This window comes from Leucoraja erinacea, chromosome 5 (assembly GCF_028641065.1).
Source record: "Leucoraja erinacea ecotype New England chromosome 5, Leri_hhj_1, whole genome shotgun sequence".
Classification (NCBI taxonomy): domain Eukaryota; kingdom Metazoa; phylum Chordata; class Chondrichthyes; order Rajiformes; family Rajidae; genus Leucoraja; species Leucoraja erinaceus.
This window is the reverse complement of record NC_073381.1, coordinates 28,520,620-28,528,815: the sequence shown is the minus strand read 5'-3', so window position 1 is coordinate 28,528,815 and position 8,196 is coordinate 28,520,620.

Here is an 8,196-nt window from a genome sequence, read left to right as displayed (position 1 = left end):
AAGATTATAGATCTTTGGTCTGGGTCCGGTGGGGACTTCCCTCAGACAAGGGATGGGATATCATCCCAGAGGGACACATAAGTGCAATGGAGATATGTGTAAGGAAAAAAGGGACTGCTAACACTACTGAGTATAACACTAGCAATATTGAATATATAGACACTAAGAATTATTAAGAGCTTTGCACAGTTATTTTGTATATATTTTTATTTTGAATAAAGTTTATTTTTGAAATGGAAAAAAATCAATTTTTCCAATGGGCTCTGCTTTTGACCAGTTTAACAAACCTGTGTAGATATACAATTTCAATGATTCTTACTTAAACTAATCCCTCTGCCTGCATGTGTTCCATACAGTGCCCTCCATAATGTTTGGGACAAAGATCCATCATTTATTTATTTGCCTCTGTACTCCACAATTTGAGAATTGTAATAGAAAAAAAAAATCACATGTGGTTAAAGTGCACATTGTCAGATTTAAAAAAAAAGGCAATTTTAAACCATTTTGGTTTCATCATGTAGAAATTACAGCAGTGTTTATACACCTTTTGAGCTCAGTTCTTTGGTTCATGTTTGAGAGGGGCTGTCCAAGGTCAGATCCTTCCTGTGCCATTCTGTGTCTTATTGTCAATGCAGAAGAGGTCTAGAAGCAGGTGGTACTGACAAAAGCTCCTCAAACTAAATAACATATAAGATAAATATAAGATATAAGGTAAACATATAAGATTATTAAGGGCTTGGACACGCTAGAGGCAGGAAACATGTTCCCAATGTTGGGGGAGTCCAGAACCAAGGGCTGCAGTTTAAGAATAAGGGGTATGCCATTTAAAACAGAGATTAGATAAAACGTTTTCACCCAGAGAGTTGTGAATCTGTGGAATTCTCTGCCTCGGAAGGCAGTGGAGGCTAATTCTCTCAAGATGCTCTCAAGAGATAGTTAGATAGAACTCTTAAAGATAGTGGAGTCTAGGGATATGGGGAGAAGGTGGGAACGAGGTACTGATGATCAGCCATAATCACAGTGAATGGCGTTGCTGGCTCGAAGGGCTGGAATGGCCTATTCCTGCACCTATTGTCTATTGGCTATTAATACAGCACCTTTCATCACTTCACCGATGACCAAGAGTAAACTGGTTGGACAAGAAAGAGCCAGAGTGAATGTTGTTCTGTGTTTTGGGAAGAGGACATACTTGGACAGTTTTCCCGTGGCTGGGTAGATTTTAATGTGAATACTTGGCCAATAAACCTACTTACTTACTTACTTATATATGCACACACATATAAAAACAAACAATAATAGTGCAAAAAGCCAAATTCAAAAAAGTCATCTACACATGCACACACATAAAAATCAAACAACCAATAACAGTGCAAAAAGCCAAATGCATGGGGTGTTGAGTACTTTAGCAGGGTTACTATGTGCTCCCTGCCCGTGGTCTATCCATGCTGTATTTCTTTATTCAGTGCTCGCATGTATATGTGACAGCAGGCGGCGTGAATGTGCATCTTGCTACATATACTGTGATGCAGGCGGTGACGCGGTGCAGCGGACGGGTGAAGTAGGCTGGTGGCGGCGCTGCTACTGCCGGGCGCGGTGGCGCGCGCCTGTAATCCGGCTGCTCGGAGGCGGAGGCTCGAGGATTGCTTGAGGCCAGGAGTTCTGGGCTGCTGCGGGCTGTGCCGATCGGGTGTCCTCGCTAAGCTGGGCATCGATATGGTGTCTCCGGAGGAATCTGGAATCACCAGGTTGTGTAAAGAGGGGTGAATCGGCCCAGGTCGGAAACGGAGCAGGTCAAAGCCCCCGTGCCTATCAGTAGTCGGATCGCGCCTGTGAATAGACGTTGCAGCGCAGCCTGGTCAACACAGTGAAACACAGTCTCTCTTTTTCCACAAATTTGAACAAATTGCATCTTTTCCTCTATTTTCATTATAACTACATACATTTTCACAATTTACACCACAACATCAATTAGAAGGACTGTAGGAAAGTGCTGAGAGTTAAGAGAGAGCCCTAAAAAGCAATGTACTTAATAAACTCCTCTTGTAATGTTTAAACAGCTAGCTATCTGGATCTGTCAACATAGTTTGACAAGTATAATTAACATTTGTTTATAATTTGTCATTTTCTCATGCTAGGAATGCAATTTTCGCGATCATACTGTGCGATTGATAAAATTCATTAAGAAATTCCATATTATAGTTTGCAATCATTAAGAAATTCCGTCTTATACTTTGCAATCAACTGTTAAAAATTGTCAGCGTTACTGCTCTCTGCTGTTCAAAAGTTTTATTGCACTGGAAAATATAGATAAAACAGCTGTTATGCAACTTCTGAACCGAGGGAGCGCTAACTACATAGGTAGACAGATTTGGTTGCTCAGTAATTTAAACCCAGGGATAACTATAAATTGGTAGATAAATTAACAATCTATTATTTTCAGGTTAATATTTTGTGGGTAATATTTTTAAAACATACATATTTAATTATTGAGCGATTTGGAAATATAAAATAAAAATCTTAATTAACATTAACAAAACACTTAATTAGTTACAAGCTAATGTGAAATCATGCAAAATGCACAGGCTGGATATAATCATGAGCTCTAATTTCTTTCAAAAACAAATTGCTAGCAATAGGAAAATAACCAAGGATAATAATCAAGAAAGTTTTGTGAATTAGTTTGTGAATTTCAGAATGGAGCTACTATTCTGGATTGTTGTCTCTGCAGGACATGTTGCTATCTTGAGATAGTCCACCTCAGAGAGCAGCTAAATTATAATTAAAGAAATTGCAGCACAAGCAAGATGGAGGAATTTCTGGATTCATGGCAGGAAAGGGAGAGAGCGTGATTGTCAGTTGTTTAGGAAGGGCAATATTATTAAGATGATGGGAGAATCGCGAGGTTGAGGATTGTTGAATGGGAAGCTAATGATTAGCACTTGGAGATTATTTGTTTGATGGACAACAGCACTGGGGGTAATGATATTGATCAGTAGAACAGGAGGAAATTGGTCAGGGAGTAGAGTATGGTGCATGACTAGTGAGAATGATGCTCGTTAGGAAGGATGTTGATCACAAAGATTTGGGTGATCTGAGGCGGGGTGGGATGGGGGTCAGTGAGGTGAAGGATTGTGTTGAGGGTGGATGGATGGTCGTCAGGTGGATAATGCAATGGTGGCAGATGTAGCAGGAGATCATCAAATGAATATGGTAATCATGAAGGGGGGCTAGAGTTGGGGACAACAGATTATAGGGTTTGGGATAATGCATGAGTGGGAAGGTGGCCTGGAAAAGCATAGTTTTAAGGTGGGAATATAATCATAGATTGAGCAGGGCAGGAGAGTGTACATGGGGGAAGATGAGATAATGGAGGGAATCTAGTGATGGTGATCGTGGGAGAAATTGGTAAATATCATGTGTAGGAAGGAACTGCAGATGTGGTTCACAAGGTAATCACAAAAAGCTGGAGTAACTCAGCGAGTCAGACAGCATCTCTGGAGAAAAGGAATAAGTGATGTTTCGAGTCAAGACCCAATCAGACAGAGAGTCCGGGGAAGACTCTCAATCTGAAGAAGGGTCTTGACCTGAAATGTCACCTATACCTTTTCTCCAGAGATGCTGCCTGGCCTGCTGAACTACTCCAGCTTTTTGTGTCTATCTTTACTCAATGTCATGATGATTGAGGTGAATGTTAAACAAAGAATGTAGAAGATCAGTGGTGGATGGTGATTGTGGGTGCTAATGGGTGGAAAAAAGGTGATCGTGAAGAGAATGGTGATTTGGGAAAAACACATTGTTAATGGGAAGGGCATTCTTCATTGAGAGATATGTCCTGCTGAATTAGTTTGAAAATATTTGTCAAATATGTTCAGGAAAGTTTCCTTAGCCAATGTATGGAAGGCAATACAAGGGAAATGGCAAAGCTTTGCCTACTCTTAGGAAATTAGGAGGAGCAAGGACAGTAATGGAGATGTCATGAGGATTTAAAACTGTCCAGGAGATGCTGGGTGTCATAACACATGTGAACGTAGATCCATCTGTGGACAGCTTGATTGTAATCATGTATAGTCTTTTCGTTGACCAGAGAGCATACAACAAAAAGCTTTGGTGCACATGACCATTATTCATGCTTCGGTAAGAATAATAATGAACTAAACTGACTCGCAAGCCTAATCAGATATATCCAAGGACACTGTGGGAAGGTAAGGAAGAAATTGCAGGAGCTCTGACTGAGCTACATGAATCATTGTTAGACCCAGCTGAGGTGCCGGGTGGTTGGAAGGTGGCTAATGATATTCCCTGACTCCGCTATCTTCAAGAGCCCTATCTAGCTCTCTCTTGAAAGTATCCAGAGAACTGGCCTCCACCGCCCTCTGAGGCAGAGAAATTCACACTCACAACTCTCTGTGAAAAAGTGTTTCCTCATCTCCATTCTAAATGGCTTACCCCTTATTCTTAAACTGTGGCCCCTGGTTCTGGACTCCCCAACATCGCAAACACGTTTCCTGCCTCTAGTGTGTCCAAACTCTTAATAATCTTATATGTTTCAATAAGAATCCCTCTCATCCTTCTAAATTCCAGAGTATATAAGCCCAACCGCTCCATTCTCTCAGCATACGACAGTCCCACCATCCTGGGAATTAACCTTGTGAACCTACGCTGCACTCCCTCACCTACCTTTAGGATGGATGTCATTAAACTGAAAAGGGTCAGATTTTGAGATTTACAAGAATTTTGCCAGGGCTTGCAGCCCTGAGCTATAGAGAGAGATTGGACAAGGTAGGACTTGATTCCTTAGAGTGCAAGAGGCTATGGGATGATCTTATATAGAGGTATATAAAACTATGAGGAGAACAGATATGGTGAATGCACAGTGTTAAGCGGGGAGAAGAAAGTCGGAGTTACCGTAGCGGCGAGGCTGGTGGGGAGAAGAAAGTCGGAGAGGGATGCTCCATAGATGCTGCTGCACCCGCTGAGTTTCTCCAGCTTTTCTGTGTAACCTGGTGAATGCACAGAGTCTTTTGTCCTGAGTAGCGGAATCAAGAAGCAGAGCTCATAGGCTTAAAGTGAAAGAGGTTAGATTTAATAGGAATTAGAGTGGCAAGGGATCCTTCTTCAGACTGATAGGAGGAAGCTAAAAGAAAGGTGGAGGCGGGACAAAATATCACCTTTACTACCAATTTCTACACTGCCGCTAAATGCACCTGGACTATCTTTGATACTTCTCATCTGTTTAGAGATTTCTCTTTCTCTATCTCAAGAGACAGATTTGCCATTGGCATCTTCAATAAATCAACTAACACCCCCAACTACCTCAACTATACCACCAACCACCCTGGCATCCTTTTTTTTCCCTGGATTTCGTCATCTCCTCTGCATCTGTTCCCAACTTGAAGCTTTCTGCCCTTGGGCTTGTGAAAAGTACTACTTCTTCTGGAAACATGGCTTCCCCTTTACCATTGTTGATCAGCCCTCACCTAAATTTCATCCATATCCCTTACATCCGCCCTCTCCCAGGCAGAACATCATAGAGTTTGCTTGGTCCTTACCTTTCACCCCACCAGATTCTGTATCCAGCACATCAATCCTCAATGTTTCCTCCATCTTCAATCAATGTGATCAATCACCATTCATTTTTTCCCCTCTAACCATGCCCTCCTCCTTGTACTTTCCACAGGGACTACTCCCTTTGCAACTCCCAGGCCCATTTATCCCTCACTATCCACTCCTCCCCGTCTACTAGTACTTTCCCCTGCAACCATAGGAAGTGTGACACCTATTCTTTCATCTCTTTCCTTACCACTATCCAGGGACCTAAACAGCCCTTCCAGGTGAGGCAAATGTACAGCTGTACATTGTCCAACCTGGTCGATTCGGTACTCATAATGTGACCCTCTACATCAGCAAAACCAAGTGTACACTAGTGCCGTGTTGCAGTGCACCAGATCTCTGTTCACAAAGGCTATTTTGAGCTTTGGTTTGCATGTCGTTTCCCATTCTCCCTTCCCCACTGCCACAAGGAAGGCCAAATGCAAACCAGAAGAACAACATCTCATTCTGCTTAGATAGCCTGCAATCCAAAGCTAATAACATTAATGTTTACGATTTAAAGTAACCCAAACCCCTTGTGTTCTTCTCCCACACAGTCACCTGTCCACCTAGGTTTCTTCTTCCTTTCCTCACTTTTCCTATCACTTTCACAGCAAATTCAATCTATGTACATTTTCCTTCCCTCTGCTGCTTGCCAACTTTCAGATTTTAGTTCCAGGTTCCAGCATCTGCAGTCTCTTTTGGCTTAATACATCAGAGCTATGTTATCAAGCCAAGCAGCTTCAGCTATATTGCACCATAATGACAGATCAAGCAAGGTTTCATCCTGGCTATTTTATCACTGAGTATATCAAACATGGTCACAGGTATATTTATTCTGAAACTCAACAAATGGGGCATTTGTGTACTCAGAGATTCAGCCTTCATAATATTAACTTTAAGTATCGGTGGGTGTTTTTCAGTTTTCGCAACAGTTTAAAAAATATGAATTTGAACTACTTTGTATCAGCAAAGGTGTTTGATGGTTTTGTCAGTTATGTTGTCAGTTATATTGTAAACTAGATGTTGGGACCCATTCCCCAACACAATATTCCTCCACTCACCCGTTCCTTCAATGCAACCCGTTCCCCCAACACAATATTCCCCCTCCACGGGGGGGGGGGGGGGGGGGGGTTGGGGGGGGGGGGAGTGGGGGGGGTGTGTGGGACGTGTGGGAGGGGGGGTTGTGGGGGGGGGGGGGTGTGGGCAGGGGGGTTTGTGGGGGCAGGGGTTGTGGGGGGGGAGGGGGTGGGGGGGTGGTGTGGGGGACGGTTGTGAAGGTTGTGGGGGTGTGGGCAGGGATGTGTGTGGGCGGGGGTTGAGGGGAGGGGGGTGTGTGGGCGTGGGGGTTGTGGGGAATGGGTGTGGGGCAGGTTGTGGAGGAGGGAGTGTTGTGGGGGCGGTGGGGGGGGGGGGGTTGGGGGAGGGGGTGTGTGTGGGCAGGGGGTATGTGAGGGGGGGAGGGGTGTGTGTGAGGGGGGGGGGGGTGCGGTTGTGGGGGAGAGGGGTGTGTGTGGTGGGAGGGGGAAGGGGGGATAGAGCTCGGAGAAAGACGGGGAAGAGCCATGAGGGAGAAGTGGGTATCATGGGGGAAGGGGGGCAGGAGCCAGTGATGGGGACCAGAGGGGAAAGGGCTGGAGCTGGTGGTGCGATGGGGACTCACTGCGGATGCTGGTCATTGGTTGTTCTCCTCCGCCGGGATCAGAGTCTCCACTTTCCGTTTGGCGACATCGGCGACATTTCCGACTCCATGCTGGGCTTATCCGGGCCCGGCCGGGCTGGACCAGGCCGCTTCCGATTCCTCCAAAAATTGTGTCTGGTTCGAGACCTCCACTGGCCATCCTCAGCTCCAATAAAGACACATGACAGGTGAAGAGACTAATCCGCCCAGCGCTGACTGGCAGGAGATGAGATTGAACTGCGCATACGTGGTTTTAAGATTTTTAAACCTTGCTAACGTTTACGTTATGCCACTGATCGGAACAAAACTTGGTGCACTCGCCGCACAGGAGAACAGTGAGTGAGCTGGCGAAAAAACGTAGTGCTATCGCGTACCGTTTTTGCGCAAATAGACAAACCAGGCAAACCGGAAGATAACAAGATCAGAGTTTTAGTTATGTATAGATAGATAGAAGATAAGCAATTCTCTTCAACCATTAGTTCACACACAAAATATTGAACTAAACTGCAATTGTAGTTAGAGTCATAGAATCACAGAGTAATACAGTGTGGAGTTGTGTACAGGTCACCTAACAGTAGTAATGGAGTTGGGGATGGCATCAAACAGGAAATTAGAAATGCGTGCAACAAAGGTAAAACAGTTATAATGGGTGACTTCAATCTACATATAGATTGGGTGAATCAAATTGGCAGGGGTGCTGAGGAAGAGGATTTCTTGGAATGTATGCGGGATAGTTTTCTAAACCAACATGTAGAGGAACCAACGAGAGAGCAGGCTATTCTAGACTGGGTATTGAGTAATGAGGAAGGGTTAGTTAGCAGTCTTGTTGTGCGAGGCCCCTTGGGCAAGAGTGACCATAATATGGTTGAGTTCTTCATTAGGATGGAGAGTGACATTGTTAATTCAGAAACAAGGGTCCTGAACTT